We start from the raw sequence: 24,112 nt of genomic DNA, 5'->3' as shown, positions 1-24,112 counted from the left end.
GCCTTCCCCTGATCGCCGGGTCGCCTCCCGCCCCTGAGGGCTCCTGGACTGTGAGAGGGGGCAGGCCGGGCTGAGGGATCCCCCGCTCCAGTGCATGAATTTTTGTGCACCGGGCCTCTAGTAATTAATAATATTAAAATGTTCTTGTTCAAATTGCCATGTAATTTTGGCTCTTGATTGGACCTTGACTAATACAACTATGCTATTGTAATTCATAGTATTTTTGAATGGTCTACCTGTTATATCTTAGAGAGAGAGGTAAATGACAGTTTCCCACTGTGATGGCAGATAGTACTATCTTTGTAATTCTTTCAATTCTTGAAAAATATATCTTTGGGTAATAATATTGAAAGTGTATAAGTTTAAATAACTTATAATTTTATTTATTAAAAGATTTTTATCATTATATAGACATACCTTATTTCTACTATAATTTTACTTCTAATTGATTTGTTATTAATACAGCTGTATCATCTGACACTTGTTTAACATATACCTGGTAGATATTTTTCTACCCTTTATTTTTAAAACTTTCCATACCTTAATTTTTCAGAGAACTTTGATCTATCAGGTCTGACTATATTTTTCTTTCTTTGGTTAATTAGGAATTTTTACAAATAATCTCTAATTTTAGTGGGCCCCTTTGATATTATTATGTATTCACATAATAAGTTAGATTAATGTAATCTAAAGTGAATTAATGACTCTACTCAATTTCAAAACAATAAAAGTATCTTAGTTTTAATTTTAATTATTTTTCTCAAATTCCAAACTATTGTCAACTATTTTGTGTTTATGCTATTTTTTGTATTATATGCACAAATTAGACAATGTTATTATTATATACAATCAGTGTTTAATATTATGTACATGTTTATAAGTAGTCACATAAGGACCTCTAGTTATTTATCATTGCATTTGTCTTTCTCTTTAATCTTTTTATTGATTTTAGAGAGAGGAGACAGAGAGAGAGAGAGAGAGAGAGAGAGAGAGAGAGGAGAGAGAGAAACACATATTGGTTGCCTCTAGTATATACCCTGACCAGGGATCAAACCCACAACCTGGGCATGTGTCCTGTCTGGGATTTAAACCCAAGATCTTTTGGTTCAGGGGATGACATTCAACCAACTGAGCCACACCAGCCAGGGTTCATTGGGTTCATCTTTAATCTTGTGGTTACTGGGGTCACACTGCAGGGATTTAAAAATTAATTGACATAATCAGATATTGTTCTTAAAATTGCACAACATTAAGGCCACTGAGGGTATATATATATAGACCTGAAGTCAGAAAGACCAATTTACAGGCTATTGCTGGAGACTAAGGTAAAAAATGAGTCCTTAAACTAATGGCATGTTGATAATTTTAAATAGGATGGGATAAAAGTGAGAGATGTGTGGGAGCTAAAATGATCTCCCAAAGTGTATTTTGAAGGAGGGTTTATAATAGATGGCCTGGAAAGAGAAAAGAATTGAGGATTATTTCCAAGGTACTCACTCGTTTACCTGCACAGGGATTGGTATAGAGAATAGATTTGAATCTTATAAACATCTAGTTCATTTCTCTGCATGTGTGTGGGTGACTTCAGACATGTACACTGGGGAGTTACAAAAACAAGCAGAAGGAGCCATGAAGCCTGGAGGTAAAGACTGGGAATCATTCATTCAGAAGTGGATGAGCTCACACTCGCACAGGCATGAAGCCTGGAGAGACTGATCAAATTGTGCGTGCAAGAATTGGTACCCTACTTTGAATGAGTGCAAGGACCTCAGAAAAGCTTATCTTCAGGTGGACCCGTCAATTCTGGCATTAAGAGTGCTGTTAACTTAGCCATTCTGTTTTAAAGTTTTGGAAGTTAAGGAAATCTAGCTTTTGGGACATACATTCCTGTTAAAGTGTGCTTTTTCTTATGATCTTCTTTTCTCCACTCCTTTTTGGTTTGACTCTCAATATGCTAAAAGTTGTAAAATACGAATTTTCTGTATATTTTGTAGCACTTTTATAAAGAAATAGTCTTCTACATGAGTGAGCAAAATATTTCAAAAGATTTTTTTGAAAAATAAATATAAAATGATAGTGATTTTAGACGCATTTAAGTTCTGAGTGCTGTAAAGAAAACTGTAAAATTCAAAATGAAGAAATCAGATATTCAGATCTTTTGACTGTAGTAATTTCTCACCTTTCACTTACTCAAAAAGCTTCCTGTAATTTTAAGTTTTTGCCAAGTACACGTCTTTCAACTATAAACTTTCACACCTTCAATATAATCCAGATGGAAGATTTATGCCTTTTGAATACTGAAGCAAATCTATACCATGTCACACAGTAAAGGCATTCAAGACAACATTTAGTTTGATATGAAACTGATGAATGTAACAGCATTCTTCCACGTCCTTCCCATACTTTAGTCCTGAAACAAAACTGGCCAGGACCTGAACTAGTTTATTTGTTCTCTGGGGGATTTATAGCATCATGTTTTTCTCAATATTGTTTGGAAGGGATACTTTCTTGACGATTGACCCTTTCATTAGTGAAAATCACTAGTTTACTAGCTACAGGAGTTAAAAGATTTATAAAGTAGGCATATGCTGGGGTATTAACATGAATTGTTGCTTCCACAACTGATAACATTTTTCTATAATTAAAAACAAAATCTGAATGTGCCCCTTCCTTTTCTGTTGCTCTGGTAGCTTTTATCTAGATCGATTTGTAGCATTATAATTTGTAGGTTGAAAACTATGGTTGCAAGTTATATTGTTTTCTCCAAATCAATTCTGTGTTAGAAATGATTCATTGTTATTTGCCTTTCATTTGCATCTCTTTTTGTAAAGCCTTTTTTGTTTAGTTTTCTTTCTTTTTTTTTTCTGGCGCCAGAGTTTAGGACTTTTAATTTGTCCCGTAGCTGCTGAAGCAAAATTATGATGAAACATTCTGCTTCCCTTTATACCCCAACACACACACACACACACACACACACACACACACACACATACACACACACATAAAAACTATTTGTAGGAAAAAAATGGTTTGCACACACACACACACACACACACACACACATAAAAACTATTTGTAGAAAAAAAATGGTTTGGTATATGGGAAGAAACAATATAAATTCAAAACTTACAGATAAGGGTTTGCTTTATCACTCATCTCTTTAAAAAGTTTTTACGAATATCCAGTCAAAACCAACCGAGTATCTCCTTTGAAATGTTATCTAAATCAGTGGTTCTCAACCTTCCTAATGCCGCGACCCTTTAATACAGTTCCTCATGTTGTGGTGACCCCCAACCATAAAATTATTTTCGTTGCTACTTCATAACTGTAATTTTGCTACTGTTATGAATCGTAATGTAAATATCTGATATGCAGGATGTATTTTCATTGTTCGCGACCCACAGGTTGAGAACCGCTGAAATGGATTTCCAAGTAGACCACAGGACTGTATACTGTCTTGGAATGTTCTTAGAAGGCTCTGTCATTGATCGGGTAACAGAGTAAAACCACCAGAGTCCTTTCTTTTTCAAACGGAAGAGGGAAAGACAGGGATAGAAGATACTATTCAAACTTCGTCTTCTTTCCTTGTGGCTTATGGCCTCCTCCTCCTACTCTGCCTCCTCTGAAGCCTCCTCAACCTCCCAAACCTCCCCGGCCTCTGCCACCAAATCCACCTCAGCCTCCTCTGCCACCACCTCTGCCTCAACCACGTCCCCTGAAGCCACCTTCACCCTTAGGCTTGGCCCAGCCCAAAGTAACTTTGTTTCCATCAATTTCACCATCTTCCACGGCCTCCTTGGCAGCTTTGGCATCTCCCTCACTGTTAAAGTCTACAAAACCAAAGCCTTTGGAAGAGCCCGTCTCCCGGTCAGTGACTATCCTTGCCCGGACAGAGCCATCAAATGACTCCTTCAATGTCTCTTCCGCAGTCTCCTCAGACAGACCTTTGACAGAGTTTTGGATGGCTGGCTTCTTGCATTAGGCGATCCTCTGGGTCCTCGCAATCCCAGCCTGATTGCTTTGCCCTCAATTTCTCTGTTATTACAGGATTTGAAAGCTTCTTTAGCATCTTCAAATGAAGCAAATTCTATAAATGCATACCCTTTAGATATGCCATTTTGGTTCTGGGGCACTTTGATAAAAGTTGCCTTCTCAAATAATTCCTGAAGAATTTCTTCTGTTGCACTGTAGTAAAGGTTGCTTAAAACCAGAGTTTTTCATTCACCACTCCAAGTGCTGTTCTTTCCACCTCCATGGTCTTGATTTTGACCTTTCTCTCCAGTATAGTATGGAGAAATGGATCGTTTATCTATTTCTGTTCCCTGCTTTTCTTACAAGGTTTTCTCTGCATCAGCTTCTGTCTTACATTCAACATAAGTAATCCCTTTACTCTTTCCATCCTTGCTGACTAATCTGATCTGCATAGCATCTTCAAATACTTCTTCTAATTCCTCCTGAGTAACTTTATAAGGCAGATTTTTGCCTATAGTGTTCTTGCATCTTGATCTTTTTTTACTGTCTTCTCCCTTTGTTTTTCCTTGTTTAATTTCATTGCCAAAGACTTTTAAACCAGTGAGTTCTAAGGCTTTTTCCAGGTCCTCAGCAGATTCAAAATCCACATAGCCAAACTTCCTGGACACACCAATTCTGACATCCACAACAGCAAGATCATTTTTAGCAAAAACATCACTGATACCCATTTTTAATTCAGGAGCAGACTTGCTGAAGTTCAAGTTTCCAACAAAGAGATTGAAAGTCATAGTTGGTTCTATGGCTTCCACTTTCTGTTTATTGGCCTCAGGAGCAGCTTCCTGTTTGGCCATTTTCTTCTTTCGATTTCCAGATTTCCAGGTGCTTCTTTGACAGGCTCTTCCTCCTTCTCCTCTTCCTCATCATCATCCTCTTCATCATCGTCATCATCATCCTCTTCATTTTCTTCCTCTTCATCCTCATCCTCAGCTGTGCTCTTGGCCTTCACAGGAACAGCTTTTATGGGAGCTTTCTTGCCTTTGGCTGGTGCAATCTCCATAGGTTCTTCAGAGTCATCTTCTTCTTCATCATCCTCATCTTCATCATCATCCTCATCATCTGAGGCAGGAGCAGCAGCAGTAGCTTTCATCACTGCTGGCTCAAATCATCCTCTTGTTCATCCTCATCCTCCTCATCATCCTCCTCTTCACTGTCGTCATCATCTTCCTCATCACTATCTTCCCTCTTTGCATTCTTACCATTCTTTGCTCCCTTGACTGAGGTGGCTGCTCCCTTCTTCCAGGGGTTGCTACCAATGTTTTGCCTGGTGTGCCTCCCTTCTTATCAGGTGTGGCTAAAGCGTCTTACCATTCTTTGCTCCCTTGACTGAGGTGGCTGCTTCCTTCTTGCCAGAGCTTGCTACCAATGTTTTGCCTGGTGTGCCTCCCTTCTTCTCAGGTGTGGCTAAAGCATTGGCTGGTGTAACTGCTGCCTTTTTGCCAGGGGTTGGCATAGCCACTGCCTTTTTGCCAGGGGTGATAACTGCTTTCTTGCCTGGTGTGGCAACTGCAATCTTTTTTGTTGGGGAAACCATCACCTTCTTTCCTGGAATTGTGGTAGCCTTCATGCCTTTTTTTCTGAGGAATGATAATCTCTTCTCCACTGCTTTCATCTTCTTCATCGGACATTTCCCCATCTTCACTATCTTCTTCTACCTCCTTTGGAGGAGGAGCCATTTTCTTGGGGTCACCTTGATTTTTACCAACCTTTGTGAGCTTCACCATGACTGCGGCTTATGATGGTGGAGGGTGTGGCGCAGATGTGCCCAGAGGAATCAAACGACTTCCATGACAGCCGCTGGTACTGAAGAACCAGAGCGTGTACGTTTCGCTACCAGGTAGAGCTCAAGAATCTAAATATTTTTGAAAATGGTTTTGAATGACAAAAATGAAGTTTATCAGGTGGTATTTAAAAAAAATCACAGAGACAAGGATAAGATTCAATAAGAAGGCATTCTCAATGAGCTGCTACCTATGTATGGGAAAGGACAATGGTAGAATTTAAATGGTGGTTTATGAGGACTATTCAAATAAGGATAGATGGATTGGATTATGTCATTTCAGACTATTTCTTCCAAAATATTTAATTCTCACCTTGACCAGGAATTCTGCTTTCATACAGAAGTTCTGGCCCTAGAAGAACTGAAGATTAGGCTCTGGGAAAGGTTGTTCTCAAATTCCCAAAGACAAAGGTGCTTGTGTAAATAAATATAATAAGAGCTAGGCAGTATCTATCTATCTATCTATCTATCTATCTATCTATCTATCTATAAAAGGCTAAGTGACCGAATGTCCATCCGTCCAACCGTTAGACTGACTGACAGTTGGTACATAAGATGCGCACTGACAATTTAAAAATAAATGTTGACTTGAGCATGAGCAATACATATAAAGCTCTTGCTGGTGCCAATTGCATGCCTGTGTTTCTTGAGAGCTTGTTTGGAGGTTCTAGCAGGGGAGCGCAGCTACTCGTATACCCTTGACCGAAGATCGGTCCTCTCCTCGTGGGGGGGGAAGGTCGTCCTCTTCGACCGAGCGCGCAGCTTCGGGAGGGACGCACACGGATCGGTGAGGGAGGAGGGGGACACCCGCCTAGCCAGCCAGATCAGCCGAATCAACCCTGGCGATCAATGGGGTGACAGATGTCGCAGCCAGATTGCCCTCACATCCTGCCTATTCTTATATGATAGAGCTTTTCAGGCAGTCCAGTTACTACTTGTCAAGTCATTCTTATAAAAGCGTGATATCTTAGGTTGAAATAATATTCCTACCTGAACCCATTTTCAGACATGGTCAGTTATATGTTGCTTTCTCTCGAGTTCAAAGAGCATGTGATGTTAAAGTTAAAACTGTAAATACTTCATCACAAGAAAAATTAGTCAAGCACTCTGAAAGTGTTTTTACTCTTAATGTGGTATACAGGGAGATATTAGAATAAGTTTAATCAATTTATCAGTCGTTTTTATCACTGTTGTTTTTATATCATGTCTTTGTTGTTATATCATGTTGTTATTGTTTATTTATTAATCAATTTATATATTATTTCCATGTACATTTTACTATTTGTCTTTCATCTCTGACACTTCTATTATAGAGAAAGGGCAAATAGTGATATTAAAATATTTCTTTTAATTAATTTCCTTACAATGTGCATGAATCCGTGCACTGAGCCACTAGTTACAAATAATTTAAATGATCTAGAGGAGTAACCCAATGATTTATGTTAGAAAGAGAAAAAAGATGAAGAGATGAAAATGAAGAAATGAAAATGAAGAGAGAAAAATATTAAGAGATATTGTATATAGCTTTGGCATAATTAATGCCTCAGTAATACAAACTCTAGAATTAGAAAAATAAATGTATAACAGAAAACCCATAATTAGACAAATAAAGAAAATTTTTACTGAGCTTAATTAAGACTAGTATAAAGGGTTCAAAAGGACAAGTCAGGAATATAGAGTTATAAATAGATAGATAAATACATAAATAGACTGATATTATCACGTTTTTTTCTTTGAAAATTTAACATATTCCTTGACACCCCTGTGAGTTAACTGCAGCATGCCAGGGACCCCAGGCACACTTTTTGGGAACCATAACCTCATATAATTACAGGCTGAGTCATCTGGATTTAATATACATGTTGGGACTAAATTTTTAAAAACACTACCAGTGCCATTGTACTCATTGTGGACAAGTTATATAACAATGCTTATATGTTTTGGGACTGGGTGAAAAAGTAAGGGGATTTGGCAAGAAAAGAAAAACCACAAAAAAATCTTATAGATAGACACAGATAACAGTATGGGGATTATCAGAGGAAAAGGACGGGGATGGGAGGTACAACAAGGTATAGAGGTAATGGAAAGAGACTTGACTTGGGGTGGTGAACACACAATGCAATATTCAGATGATGTGTTATGGAATTGTACACCTGTATCCTATGTCATTTTATTAGCCAATGTCACCGAATAAATTCAGTAAAAAAGAAAGAAAAAATGCTCATATGTCACCCAAAGAAGACACTCTGGAATGATGCATAGTCTCCATACAAACACTCTGATATCTTCAAGAGGCAGGTGGAACAATGTGCCAGGATGACCAGAGCCTTCTACAACAATGTTTTGCCTTGTGAATATATTTGAGGCAAAACTCAAATAAATAAATAGTCTAAGATTAAAGATCAAAACAGAATCAATCTCCCAAAGCTTAACCAGTTAGACATAAAAAAATTTCCTTTTGATATAAGTCACTTGAATCATAATTTTGTTCAAAGATAACTAAATCAAACTCAAATTGTAAACCTGGTAGGGGTGTTGGGAAGTTTGGAAGTAACAGACATATGTGAGTTACTAATTTGCTTCCTCATAGAGGTAGCGGAAGGCATGAGAGTAAAGCTCATGCTAAAGCAGAGGTGGGCAAACTATGGCTTTGGGCTTAAGTCTGACCCTCTGTCCACTTATTAAAACCCACCCCTGCCCATTCATTGACATATTTTATTGCTTTTTTTTACTGCAACAACAGACTTGAGTAGTTATAAGAGAACCATATGGTCTGTAAAGGTCCAAATATTTATTATATTGATCTTTACATGAAAAGTTTTTTTGACTCTAAACTAAAGTGTATGCTTTTCAAAGCCCTTGCATTAGTGATGGTACCAATGGCTAATATTAGCATCATTTTGTCTTTAGAATGTATCCGGTACTAATATTCAGATGCAGATTTTTCCAATTCTCTGTAAATTCACTTCAAACAGAATATTTTCTTTCATTATGATTTTTTTTAAATTTTGTTTTATTGCTTAAAGTATTACAAAGAGTATTACATATGTCTCCTCCCCCCCTTGACATTCCCCCAGCCTCCCCTACCTCCCAGTGTCTTATATCCATTGGTTATGCTTATATGAATGCATACAAGTCCTTTGGTTGATCTCTTACCCCCCTTTCCGCCCCCCAACCCTCCCCAGCCTTCCTGCTGTAGTTTGACAGTCTGTTCGATGCTGCTCTGCCTCTGTATCTATTTTTGTTCATCAGTTTATAATGGTCTTTATTATCCATAAATGAGTGAGATCATGTGGTATTTTTCTTTCATTGACTGGCTTATTTCACTTAGCATAATGCTCTCCAGTTCCATCCATGCTGTTGTTTTTTGTGTAGATGTACCACAGTTTTCTAATCCATTCATCTGCTGATGGGCACTTCGGCTGTTTTCAGATCTTCGCTATGGTAAATTGTGCTGCTATGAACATAGGGGTGCATATATCCTTTCTGATTGGTGTTTCTGGTTTCTTGGGATATATTCCTAGAAGTGGGATCACTGGGTCAAATGGGAGTTCATTATGATTTTTTTAAAATTTAAAATAAATTTTTATTTTTCAATTAGAGTTGACATAAAATATTGTATTACTTTCAGGTACACAACCCAGTTATTAGGCATTATATAACTTACTAAGTGATCATCTCAATAAATCTAGTACCCATCTGACACCATACATAGATATTACAATATTAGAGGCCCAGTGCATGAAATTCGTGCATGGGTATGGTCCCTAGGCCTGGCCGGCAGTCAGGGCTGATGTGTGGGGCGAATGGTGGGGCCATCAGAGAGCCCCTGCTGGCACCTGCCTTGGCTGGCCTGGGGCCTGCAGGCTAGGGGCAGTCCCTCTGTTGAGTGTCTGCCCCCTGGTGGTCAGTGCATGTTATAGTGACCAGTTGTTCCACCAGTCATTCTGTGGTTCGGTCTATTTGCATATTAGGCTTTTATCCTATAGGATTATTGACTATACTCCCTATACTATACTTTATATCCCAGTGACTATTCTGTAACTACCAATTTGTACTTTGTTAACATTAATGCCCCATGGTGGAGATATATTAGGAAGAGAGTTTAATAAAAGCCCTGAAGTTCTGCAATACATTTTTATATCTACCACACATCTCTGAGTGAAGACTCTTCCCCTGAAGCTGAGAATGGACAGGGTTGCATTTCAGTGTCAACATACACACAGCAAACTGCTGGCTCCAATCTCTCACTGCAACCTTACAGAGTGGCTAGCATTTTAAGTCCAGTAGATATATAGAGGCAAAGAAAAGATGAAGCTAGTTTGAGAAGACATCAGTAATAATTTTGGAGACTTGGTGTGATTGATATGAATGCTTATAAGATTTAAGTTCCCAACACTGAGTGATAGCCTTTTGGGTGTCAAAGTAATCAGGCTGCATACTGGATAGAAGAAATTATTCTCATTGTAGTTGAAGATTAATAACTCCTTTCCTGGTTCAAGATTTCTGTTATAATTTCTGGTAGCAATTTCCATATTGGGAGAGAGTTCTGTCTCAGACTTTGGGAGAACATCTTTCAAAAGAAATCTATATTTAGAATTCATAAGAAGTGGGTAGAATTTTAATACCCTAAACCAGGTCAACAAGAATATTACTATATTTTACTCCTAACTCAAGTTAATTTCCAAATTATAAACTAAATCATATGTACTGACCACTTTGGCAGAATATCATATAGAAGTCTTGGGGTGGGGGAGGGAACTGTTCCTTTTAGGGGAATCCTTACTTACCTAGGGTTTTACAATGGTTTCTGCACTTTAGGTAAAAAAAAAAAAGTTACTTGTGGAGGAATTCTGGTGATCTTCTTAACACTGTACAAATAAAATTTCCTCTATTATTTTTCTTCATGGCTCCTTCATTCCCAGCAGGGCTCTCCTGTTTAAAACCAATATTCAAAAACCAATATACAGTCAGCATTTAAAAATGTAATCTTCAGTTAGTGCTCAATGTGTCCAGAATTTCAGTTGGGAAAGATGAAAAAAGTTCTGGAGATAGATGGTAATGTTTGCACACCATTGTGAATGTAATTAATACTATGGAACTGTACACTTAAAAATGGTTGAAATGTTAAATTTTATTATATAAACTTTACTTCAATTTCTAAAAATGTTGATCTTTGAAATAATAAAGAATTAAGTGTTTTCACAGTAAATTATTTTACACATTTAAGATATGCATTGTTTCTATCAAATAGGCTTTTCCAGATTAGTAAAAAGGGGAAAACTATTCTAAGTTTATCTCAGAAAAGCCACTAGATACGTGATACCAAAACAGGTGAGGTATCTAAAAAAAATTACATGGTGCTCTAATTCACTAACATAGATGTAAAAAGCTGAAACAAATACTGTATTAACAATAAAAATCTGGCAGAACATAAAACATATCTTCATGAATAATTTAAGTTAATCCACAGGCTCAAGAATGGATTAACATTAGAAAGCCCAGAATGTATTCTACCACATTTATAAATCATAAGATAAAAACATTTGATCTGATCAATAGATTCCATAAAATTTGTCACTTATATGGTTTATAAAAGATCAAAAGAAGTCTGAACTAACTAGGAATTAAAAGAATATTTCTTAAACGGATAACCAACACCTATCTGGATCCAATAGCTAACATGATTCTTAAAGTTGAAACATTGAAAATATTCTGGAATCAAATAAGGATGCCTGGCATCACCATTTCTCTTCAATATTGTCCTTCAATTTTCCACAAGAGTACAGTTCAGGGAGTGACTACAAAATAAGTATACGTCTATGAACATCTTCCTTTAACCTTTGTTTTTGTTGTGTGTCTTTTCGGGTGACAAATCCACTTCTGAGAGACTATTTACTGGGTGTGCATCAGGCTTTCTAGAAGTCTTTTAATTGGAAGTAAAGACCTACCCAATAAATGAAGACTTTGGTTTTCCTGTTTGGGAAATCTTGATTTTGGAGCACTAATGGTTGGGGGGGGGGCAGTGTGTGAATATAGATAGGAAATGAGAGGACAGAGGCATGAAGTATAGACATTCATTTAAAAATTGGCACACAACAGGAACAGAAGGATTCTTTCTAAGATATTTAGCCTAAGTAGAAATGATTGCAGATATACTACTCCAGATTTCTGTTTTCCCAAAGAGAGGGAGCAAAGGACGTGGAATAAAGAAAGGGAAGGAGGGAGGGGGAAGGAAAGAAAGGAGGGGAAAGGAAATGTTTCTGCCAGGACATAAACTATACTGCATCTCTCAGGGAATTTATATGAATAAATGATAATAATATTGACTTTACAGAAAACTGAGGCTCATAGAGATAAGGTCTATTTGCAAAGGTCTGAATCAGGCAAGAGATAAAATATTGGAACCGAGAATAGCTCAACTTAGAGCACTTATTTTATATTATTGCATGATACCAGCATCCCCATGTGGAATATGTCCCCAAGTAAGGATTTGATTACATTCCACTTCAGACAGTACTGTTTTGTGTATGTTTGTATTATCAATTACAAAATTGTTTCTTAAGAGTAGATATCCTCAAATAGTAAAAAAAAATACTGAGCTACTTAGTACATTTTTAACATATGCTTAATAGATGAATTAATATTACCTAACATGTGATTTTTAATTTTACTGATTACTTCAGAAGAAAAAAATATGATCTATCTTGGTTATGTGTATTATGATAATTTGTCATTGTAAGAGAACATCCAAGTTTTAGGAATTTTTTTTCCATCTGTGAAGGATTACTTTCTTAGAACTTTGACCTTTTATTTGGAATGGCTGTCAGTTTTGAAAAGATGAAGAACCTTGCACCTCAATGAAGAGATACTTTTTCTTTTGTGACATGACTCTGAAGGATACATGACATTTATTATCAGCTGGTGAAAGAAAAGGTCTGAGAAATAGCAGACGAAGTTCAGTGATAAATCTAAATATCTTTTCACCACATCTTTGGACTGTTTTTCTTTAGTTATTTTTGTTAGCCTTGCAGCTAGCAAAGCAAAATTATTTCTAACGCCATTAAAATGTTCTTCACACTCCAAGTGCAAATGCTTATTTGTTCTTAGTGTTTCTCTGAAGAGAACAATTGTCTGAAAATAATGTCTGGCATATCTTTTCAGAGAAAGGTTAACAGAGAATAGACTCAAAGTGCAGACACACAAAACTCTGCTCACTGCATTCTTCACTTTGGAACACAGTTTTCAGTAGTTGAATTACTTATAAAAAGCACATGGCAACAAGACTTCTTTTAGTGTATCTCGCTTCTTGAAGTTTGTTTATTCAGTTCTGGCATTACTGAATGATGGTATTTTTTTTTCTTAAAACACAGCAAGAAGTGTACTCTTCCAGAACAAAAATACTCTTTAGCTTTTGAACTATTTATTCTTCAGTAACTGTCATACTTTTTGGTGACAGTCACAGATTATTTCTTCCTTGCATTCACACGGAGCCACACTTCTCTAAAATTTTGGGGAAATTTAGTCTAATTATATCAAAGAATTGCTACACAGTAAAGAGCTTTTTCCATTCTGTTTAATGCCTAAAGGTGCATTTAGAGACACATAATATTTATTATCTCATCAGCAACAGCCAGGCTCTGGTGGACAAGATTACAAATATAGAGAAGCTGTAGCTTAGAAATATTATTTCAAATTAATTTACAATGATAGAGGATGACATACACATCTTAGAGTATGGCAACTCATTGCTAGATTTTTTTTATGAATAAATAAAGAGTGTGTGCTAAAAACATCTTCGTTTTACTAATTGTTGATCCCTTTCTTAATTTTAAAACAGTAATTATTAAAAGTAGAGATATGTTTGTCACCTCTTATTCTCATTGAAAAATCTCAATGTTATGAAATATATGTAGATGATGTCATTGGACATGCCAATGCCTTCAAAGCAAAATTCTTCATGTAGCTTAAAAATTTCAGAGGCTTTTTTTGTGTTACACTATTGGACAGTAATCTGATATGACATCCACTTCTTCCCTCTTATATTCAACTAGAGGTCCGGTGCACAAAATTCATGCATGGGTAGGGCCCCTTGTCCTGGCTGGCACTCAGGGTTGGTCAAAGCCTTCTGGCTGGCGGCTGGGGCCTTCCTTCATTCCATGCTGCCTCCTGGTGGTCAGCACATGTCATAGCGAGTGATTGAACTCCTGGTCTCCTGGTCAAACTCCTGAGGGGACACTTAGCATATTAAATACACACACACACACACACACACACACACACACACACACACACACACACACATATATATACACATAGATAATATGTTTTGATTCTAAAAAAAATTCTAAAAGCAACTTAACTATATGTCTTTTGCTACCAGAAACAGATCTAGAGCTAGTTAGAACCTAAGGAATAATCACAAATGAGGAAAACTGCATACTTCCAAGATGAACTGTGTGTGTATACATGCACATGTGATTAGTGTGTGTTTTGAATAACTTAAATAAAATTTTACATATTTAGTATTTTCCCACTCATGAACATTTTATAAGGGCCATCACTTGGTTATTTTATTATTATGCATTTACTAAAATAATTTATTATTTTATTTCAAATTCCATAATATTACAGTTAGACACCAACTTTTAATATCTGCTACAAACAGCTCCATGTGCAGCCAGAGAGAAAGGAGGGCTTTTCTAGGTTCTGTTTGGCTGAACTCCTCCATGGCCAGTTGGTTGGACCATTACAGGATAAGGCGCTTTCACCACTGTAGGTTATGATGGCTCCCACTGTAGGGAATAACATTGCACACACATTATATGTTGTATAGAAATGTTATTTGCTTCAATCACCTATTTGACAAAATGTAGTGCAACAGATTCTTTAAGAAAAATGCCTAGAAAGATGCTTTCCCATAAACTTTTTTTAAAAAGCCTAAACACAAGGGCATCTATCTAGAAATTACAGTTTTATGACCCTTCAGTAAGGATTGTTCCAGAAGACCTACAAGGGTAATTCCTTGAGAGTCAGTGAAGTCCCAGCATAAGTTCAAACTCAATAAGAGAAAATAAAAAACACAACACATTATTTGATTTTGCTTTGCCTCCAAACTGATGAGTTTTAAAAACCCCAAATAAGGAGGGTTTTCCCCTGGTAATTAATTTACTCAGACCTTAAATGTTTTTTTACATTTAGCTATGCTAGTCACATACATAATTTTGTTAACATTATTCATTAATTCAAAATAGCCTTCATTCTTACTCTTTTTATATTGCTATACATAGGGTAGAGTACTTAACAAGCAGAATAATACTAAAACAAATATATTGAATGCTTCTACAATAGTTTTCATTTATATGTGTGTGTAAATCTGTTTGTATAGTTAATGTGCTGGCATAAATCAATGAACCAGGGTAAAATGTAGAAATAACACCACTCTTGCTGTGAAGCTCCTATGGAAGAAAAGCAGAGAAATGCATAGGTGGAAGAAGAGTATTATGTAAACTAATCTTTGAAGAAGAATGATACCATAGGGGCTCCACTAAATATCACTACATTAATCATATCAGGCAATCAAAAGAATTCCTGAGTCATTGCTTTGTGTCTCCTAGTCTTCTAGACACTATGAATAGTATAAAATGAAGGGGGAGATTGAATTTCCCACTGTAAGAATACTTTATACCAGTGGTCAGCAAACTCCGGCTCATGAGCCACATGCGGCTCTTTGGCTCCTTGAGTGTGGCTCTTCCACAAAATACCACGTGCGGGCGGGCACGTACAGTGCGATTGAAACTTCGTGGCCCATGTGCAGAAGTCGGTTTTCGGCCTGGGCGAGTCTATTTTGAAGAAGTGGCATTAGAAGAAGTGGGGGGTGTCCGTCGGTCGGGCGATGGGAGATGTGGAGCAGGTGGCCGCGGGATACGCAGCGCGGGGGAGGCGTGCAGGATTCATGCACAAGTTGAGTGAGCCAGTCAGTCAGCAGTCTCATGTGCAGTGGTTAGTGCTAGTTGCATCCGCAAATCTCGAGCAGGTGACAAAAGTACTTACTCAAAGCATAAAGTTACCTTTATTTTTCCAACCAGCTGCAAACCCTACAGGTATTTTTATCATCAATTTAAGAATTGTAATTATTTTGTGATGGTGGCTTTATTATTATAAAATGAAACAATTTTTTTAGATATGTTGAGATTTGGACATAATATGGAGAGGATGAACAAAAGGAGATAGACGAAACAAGTATAAAAGACGAGTGAGGATGGGAGAGTTGGAAGGGGTCAACCTCAGCAAACATACTTCAATCAGATTGAGGACGTTTTTAGCAAAGGCCAGCTTAGGAGTACCCTAATTAAGTTAATAACAATGTACCTACCTATATAGTTTAAGTTTAAAAAATTTGGCTCTCAAAAGAAATTTCAATCGTTGTACTGTTGATATTTGTCTCTGTTGACTAATGAGTTTGCCGACCACTGCTTTATACAATAGAGTGCTAAAATGTGGAATAAATGATTAGTGCACTAAGAGTGGAGAAATTGAAGAGATCAATATTCTAGATATTTTTAAATTTTAGGAAACTAGTATCATATTGACACAGTCACCATTGATATTATGAAGTTATGAGTGTATCTATGTATTCTCTTTTCACTTATTTTTTAATAATTCATGTACTTTAAAATATGATTTTTCTTACAGGAATAAATCTGTACAATAAAGTAGAAGATCAATAATGAAATTTTAGAAGTCAGATTAAAGCAATAGTATAAATGTGGCTCAAAACTTTAACAAGAAAATGCATGCTATATGGTTCTACACAATTATTAAATTTGGGGTATGGAAGTAGCTAAATAACAGAACCATGTCTTGCATGGTGACAAGTAAAAGCATATCATGAGTATCAGCAGGGCTCTCATTCTTCTATTGTAAAAGGAACTCTATTTTTAAACAAATACAAAATAAATAAAACTATAATGAGAAAATGTTTTAAACCCTTTCACCATGTCTATTGGTTGTTTAATATATGGCATATATCCTCCTGTGAATTATTCTGTGAATATGAGGTGAAGTGTATGCACTGTGGAGTGTGAAGGAAATTTCTGCACTTCACACTTAAAAACAAATTTCACCGAAAAATGAAATGGAATCTTTCCAAGGTGACAAATTGTGAGATCCCTTTTTTAGCAAGTAGGAACCATTTTCTTTTACTCCTGAGATTTTCCTGAAGTGCTTACACATCATTTTGTGGTTTGGGACAAATAATGTGCCAAATGTTTGAGAAATTCTGCTGTCACACATCCTTTATAGCTATTAATTCCTCTTTTCAAAGTTGGAGGTCTTGGGAACAGTCATATCTTTTACAAATTCCTATCCTGGCTCCTCTGGGTCATTTTTAGCTCTGACCACCACTAGTGTCTTCCGTATTTTTACTGGGATTTAAGACATCATTAAATAATTGTTTCAGTACATGGATATGTGTGTATGCCAAATATATACACAGACTGTATAATCCTATAAAACATACAGAATTAAAATTCCATCTTAAATGCAAAATAGCTTAGTGTCCTAATAATGCAGTTAGACTTTTTGCTGGTTTGTACTTTACAATTTATAGCCTGACAGTTTATATGCAAAATAAAATATGTAAGGATATTTTAATCCTTTAAGAAGAACAATCTTACTATTTAAATATGACAGATATTTATAATTTTTATTCTAATGTGGATATTTTCAATTTTATAAGATATTTTAGCATCATTGTTTTAACACTGTTATCATTTATATAGCATGTTTGTATGATACTTATATATGCCCAGGTAAATATTTGTATCTACACATTAGAACTATGGAGAAGTGTTTGACTTTGAAAGTGTTTTGAAGCATTTGCATGTCATAGTTTTGTTTTTTTTTAAGCAACTACCAATGGGTCTTATGTTTGCCATTTATATTAATAACTAGAAGCAAAAGTTTTTGAAAACTAAGAAGTCTTAAATAGATTTATTTCACTTTCTAAATCCAAACGTTTTTCAACTGATGCAAATTTTGTTCAAAATGTATTGGTCCTCAAAATAATAACACATTTACTATTTTTTGCTTATAACTCCACTCCACAAAGAACTGATTTTGTGGATGAGTTAAATGTCTCACTAAATCTTAAATTTCTTACATCCTCTGATCAAAGAGGCTGAAAGTAAAGTTAATGAACGATGGCTGTTACTGGTCCATGGATGAATTTATGCCGTTTTAGTTCATGTATTTCTGCCTATGCTTCTACATGATTCAAATTTCCAGTTGGTCTTTTGAGGTAAAACTTAAATTTATGTTATTCATTTTTACTTTAACATTTCTATCATGTTTTATGCTTGTAATATAATTCAAAGTAATTTTAGTGTCTTGCTTACTTATAAAAAAATTTAACCATGGAAATTGCATGTCCAAATATAAATGAAAGTTTAACAAACCAAAGCATCAAAACATCATATTAAAATAAAAATTGGAGGCCACAATCCATAGCGAGGTACATGTTAAGGAGTGGGCATACTGTTGTAAATTAGCAAAGATAGGAATAAGAATTTTGACCTGTTGTTTGAATGAGGAAAGGGTCATTGGTAAATTGATGGAACAAGAGGGTGTATGTGTAGCAGGTCAGGAGTGCACTAACTGCATGGACAGCTGGTCCCACCTAGGTTCACTCTGTCAGCAGTGGTCAGTGACACCTTTATCTCATTTTCAGTTTGCTTCACTGAGACATCTGAGGTAGCGAAAGGCCAGTGATCCAAACAGGGGGAGAACAAAGAACTTACAGATGGGAACTATCATCCAAAACTTGTTAGATTAATTTAATATGCATCTGGGGGCTTATGTTAATTAGCCCTACAAAGACATTTGAACAGTGACTGTATGTTTTCAAGCTCAAGTTCCTTTCTAGAGCATCACCAGGAGGAAGCTGGAGGTCTTTGGTAAAAATAACTCATCTTAAAGGAAACTCACAAGTCATCAGCGATGGTCCCCTTATTGGGAGTTCTCGAGAAAATCTTGCAGGAGAAGCATTTGAAAAACACAGACGCTGTAATGACCTTATTCGTGAGGTTACTCTAATTGGGTAATTCTGAGGGAAAACGATGTCCACAAAACAGTAAAAAAATGAAAACAACCAAAAAACAGCTCACGGAACCATAAAAGTGTCTCTTCAGCTTATGCTTCAAAGAAGCAGGTGTTAGAACTACTAGAAAATATATATCATAAACAAGTGTGAACATGATGCCATAAATAAAACTGCTTAAGATAAAAAAGAAGAAAACAAAGTAATCTTCCTTTAAAGAGTAAGGTTTCAGTTATCACCCAAGATATTGTCTACTTTGAGTTATTTTTATCTTAGTAATAAAGGCTTGTTTAAAAGGACTCAAATGTAAATGTAAATGATGGCCTTTAAGGCTCCTTAACAAAAAGATCTAACTTTACATGTTAAAATTGTCAGAACTCTGAGGTTCCCAAATGGAACTCAGATTAGGTAAATTATAAATATCTACCAGATAAAGGACTCAGAGAAGAAAATAAAATATCATGTGTTTTTATAGCATGAACTATGAAAAACAGATTCAGTCTCTCTTAGTAAACTTAGGTGATTTGCAATAGTCTCTCAACACAGGCACATATGCACCTTGTGGGCCCGTGCCCTGAGAAGGAGGAGGGTGTGATAAGAGAAAATAATTGAGTTATCAGAGAGTGGCCCCTTATACAGGAGAAACCTTTCTAAAAAACTCTATCAAAAGATATTTATTAAGAAGAAATAGGAGGAGGAGGGCGAGGGGGCAGGGTAGGAAGAGGAAATGGAGAAGAGCATTAGAGAAGTTTGGGCCAGGTACTATTTGCAGTAGCCACAGACAATATCTTTTTTACTGCAACACAGAAGCACACTTCCTCTGGTTCACTGCTGTATCTTCAGGTGCCACTACACTAAGTTCATAATAAGTAGTTGCTTGATACATGTTTGTGGAATTAATTAATAGATTCCTGGAAGTTGTTATATTGTGCACACCTCTGAAAGATGGCCTTGATAAAGAATATTATTTCCCCCAGAACTGGTTTTAAGATTTTAATTATAATTACATCTCAATATTGAGTATTGTTTGACCTCTATTAAAACCTAATCTTTGTTTTAAATCTATTAGCCTGGAGATTAAAAAAATATAGTTGTTAAATCCTGAAAATTTGAATATGCCTTTCATTCTATGAAAAATACCTAGTAGAAAAATATGTAAACCTAATATTCAATACACACAATATACATTTGTATATATATATCATTGATGAGAGAGAAACATCAATCAGCTGCCTCTTGCACACCCCCCACTGGGGATGTGCCCGCAACCAAGGCACATGCCCTTGACCGGAATCGAACCTGGGACCCCTCAGTCCGCAGACCAACGCTCCATCCACTGAGCCACCGGTTAGGGCCATTTGTATATTTTATTTTTTATTAATTTATACTATGATTGATAGCTGGAAGCTAAAGCAAACATCAGTTAGCATCAAAGAAAGACATTGGAAGGCCAGTGGACTTTGAAATTCAGGAGGGCTGAATATCAGCACAAGTTTTGCTCCTACTGTGATTGCAATGGCTTGAGGCAATTTCTGGACCTGATAATCGTTACATTGTTTACCAAACTTTACCTTTGATCTGCGTGTATGCATTGCTAAAGGGCAAACATGTATTCAGAGTGAATAAAAAGCAAACTGGACCCACTATCGGCTGTGTCTCTTCAAGAAAGAGGCTCCACCTGGCCCCCAATGTCTTCTAAATTCATATTTCTTGTATAGTATTTTTATTTGTGTGTCAACCCCTCCTTCAGATCCTGAACCCCACCACGAAGGTCATGGCAATTGATTTTATTTTCTTTCTTCTGATTATTTTGGTTTAATGTAATCTCTTTCATTTCTTTAAGAGGAAGCTGAGGTCATTTATTTAAAATATTTCTTCTCTCTTAACTTTAGATAATTTTAAAATAGAGTGATTATTCTAGTTTATCTGGGGTTGGGGTGCTCATTTTAAACATATGCACTTTTAAAAGCCAGAAAAGGAGGCAGAATAGATCATAGATAGGAACATTACATGAACTTGACACACCATTGCTAGATTTGAAGATGAAGGAAGAGGCTATGAACTAAGAAATGAGAACAGCTTCTAGAAATTGAAAAAGGCAAAACAAACAAACAAAAAACAATTAAAAAATAGATTCTTCTCAAGAACCTTCAGAAGAAAAGCAGTCCAATACCTTGATTTATAAGATAATGGATGTGTGTGTTTAATAAGCACAAATTACTGTCTGCAGTAATCTGTTACAACAGCAATCAAAGCGAGTCATCATGTACACTAATCTTTTCCTCTGTCATGTTTAATCTGCCATCAATCCTATCCACTGTATTTTTCCTCCCAGACATTGTAATTTCTAGCTCAGAAGTTCAATCAGAAAAAGCAAAGTACCATAGGTTTCACTCATATGTGATATATAAAACCGAAATTCATAGACACAGACAACAATGGTATGGTGGTTACCAGAGGGAAGAGGGTTAAGGGATAAGGGCAGCCTAATACACTCAGTGGCCAGATTATTATGACCACCCCATCAGTACTTCATTGACACTTCCAAAAATACTGAATATTGAAAACTTCCTAAGCAAATACTCTCAAGGTTTTATTATTGTTATTATTATTTGCATAACTAATTCACTTCATTGTACTGATGGGGTGGTCATAATAATCTGGCCACTCAGTGTATATGGTGATGGAAGATGGTTTGACTTTGGGTGGTAGACATACAATGCAATATACAGATCTTGTATCATAGAAATGTACACTTGAAGACTATGTAATCCTATTAACCAATGTTGCCCCAATAAATTTAATAGAAAAAAGAAACTTAGGGAATCTACAAAAATGTTTAATTTGGGTCCTTTTATGTCTTCATGACTCTATTGAAGTTATTCTTTCCTCTATTTTATTTAAAAATTTTTTTTATTGATTTCATAGTGGAAGGGAGAGGGAGAGAGAGATAGAAACATCAATGATAAGAGAGAATCATTGATTGGCTGCCTCCTGCATGCCCCAAACTGGGGATTGAGCCCCCAACCGGGGCATGTGCCCTTGACTGGAATCAAATCTGGAACCCTTCAGTCCACAGGCCGATGCTCTATCTACTGAGCCAAACCAGCTATCTTCTTGAACATATGGAATAAAGTAGTAAACACTATGAAATGTCCTTGTCTCCTAATTGTTATGTCTATTGTTTCTGGATCTGTTTCAACTGACTGATTTTAATGGTCCTTCAGCTCCTGGCTCTGACTGGGTTTTCCTTCCTTATCCTGTGGCCTGGGAGCTTTCTCCAAGCAGTAAGTAGGAACAATCTTAGGGCTCACCTTGTTCACTTCCCAATTTCCAGTTTCTTAGAAAGCAGTACTTTCTAGTATCTTGTACTTGAAGCTTCCCACCCCCGACACTTGTATTTTGTTTTAATATTTAATTGTTTTGTCTGTTCTTTTACTCAATCTTGATTGGGAGCAATAGTCTCACTTGCTCTTCTGATGTACATCCTCTTAGTCTTTCTTCTACATATTTACACTTACACATACACATTTTTTCTTTTTCAGATCACATAACACATGAAATATAATCAGCACATTTTCTATTCTTTTAAAGCTCCTTATATTACTCTCTCTACCTTTTGAAGATGAATATCTATTCCTACTCTTTTTGTACATGTCTAATTATTCTCATAGGATAAATTGTGACCAAGTTAATATTTTTAATACAATTGGTAAATATGGTCAAATTAGCCCCTACAAAAATATGTCTCTTTTACACCAATTGTGATTATTTGAATTAAAATATATCTCTATTTCAGAGACAAAAATTAACTTTAGTTTTAAAAAAATATTATTGAGATGAAATTTAACAAAAATATGTTCATGTATAAATTGTCTATTTGTTTTCTCACTTGTTTTTCTAATTGTATACTTGTTTTCTTGGTGGTTTATCAAATTTCTTTTTATTTTAAACATAATACCCTGGGTAATATTCATTAAAATGATGTACCAAATTTAATTTTAATTCTTACATTTTAAACAAGTTTATATGTTGTTTAAATTATTAACATTATCAACTTTCTCTTTATATTAAGACTTTTGCTCAGAATGTCCTTTAATGATATTTCTCATCAGTAAGTAGATATGCACTTACTCTTTTATTTGCATTTAATTGTAATTTTACCCTTACTGATATAATTCATTGAAATTTGTTTCTTGATATATAATGTAGGGTGAAGATAACTTTACATTTTTCTGTGTGGTTAATCACACTATTCCTCTAGATTTTAATATGTTCAATTATATTTATTGTGTCTAATATGGTTAAATATACATACCTATTTATGATTTTTTAATTGTATATGATATATATCTACACTAATAAAAGACACATATGCAAATTGACCGCACCTTCTCTATGCCGTAAGCCACACCCACCAGCCGATCAGAGCAACTATATACAAATTAACCCAACCAAGATGTCGGCCTGCAGCCACGGAGCTGGAGCAAGCAGGAGGCTTGGTTGCCCCAATGATGGAGGAACCCAAGCTTCCCACCTGCCGCAGCCGGCTCTGAGCTCCACTCAAAGCAATAAAGTTTCAATTATAGAAGGTAAATAAACCCCAGATACCTGCTTTCAGTCGGCTGTGGCTATGAAGCTGGAGTGAGCAGGAGGCTTGGTTGCCCCTGGCGATGGAGGAAGCCAAGCTTCCTTCCCTCCTGCCCTGGTAATCTCTGAGCTCCTCTCTAAGCTACAAAGTTTCAATTATAGAAGGTGAATAAACCCCAGAATTTAAAAAAAAAAAGAAAAAAAGGAGAGGCTGGGAGCTTCTGTTGCTGGGGGGTTTGGCCCGCCTGAAAACGGCCCTCAGCTCCTCACCCAGGCTGGCCAGGCACCCCAGTGGGAACCTCCACCCTGAAGGGGGTGTGACCAGCCTGCAAACACCCATCAGCCCCTCACCCAGGCTGACCAGGCACCCCAGTGGGACCCCCACACTGATCTGGGACACCCTTCAGGGCAAACCAGCTGGCCCCCACCCATGCACCAGGCCTCTATCTTATATAATAAAAGAGTAATATTCAAACTGACCCTAACAGCAGAACGACTGGGAATGACTGGTCACTATGACACACACTGACCACCAGCGGGCAGACACTCAATGCAGGAGCTGCCCCTGGTGGTCAGTGTGCTCCCACAGGGGGAGCTCTGCTCAGCCACAAGCC

The 24,112-nt window shown here is 36.5% G+C and overlaps 1 long non-coding RNA gene and 1 pseudogene across 1 annotated transcript in view; one reads left to right on the top strand and one right to left on the bottom strand.

Annotated features, from left to right (window-relative positions):
• Nucleotides 1–3,463: 3,463 nt before the first annotated feature.
• LOC102258950 lies at nt 3,464–5,753 on the bottom strand (annotated as a pseudogene).
• A 16,624-nt stretch (nt 5,754–22,377) lies between these two features.
• The window catches only part of LOC106723726, a 3,959-nt gene continuing 2,224 nt past the window's right edge, over nt 22,378–24,112 (top strand). Inside the window, exon 1 of the long non-coding RNA XR_001359438.1 lies at nt 22,378–22,389. This is a non-coding gene — a long non-coding RNA (uncharacterized LOC106723726). The remainder of the gene's footprint in view (nt 22,390–24,112) is intronic.

The sequence above is a fragment of the Myotis brandtii genome, unplaced genomic scaffold, assembly GCF_000412655.1.
Source record: "Myotis brandtii unplaced genomic scaffold, ASM41265v1 scaffold116, whole genome shotgun sequence".
NCBI classification, from domain to species: Eukaryota; Metazoa; Chordata; class Mammalia; order Chiroptera; family Vespertilionidae; genus Myotis; species Myotis brandtii.
The sequence above is the reverse complement of the archived record's forward strand: the minus strand, read 5'-3'. Positions and strand labels throughout refer to the sequence as shown.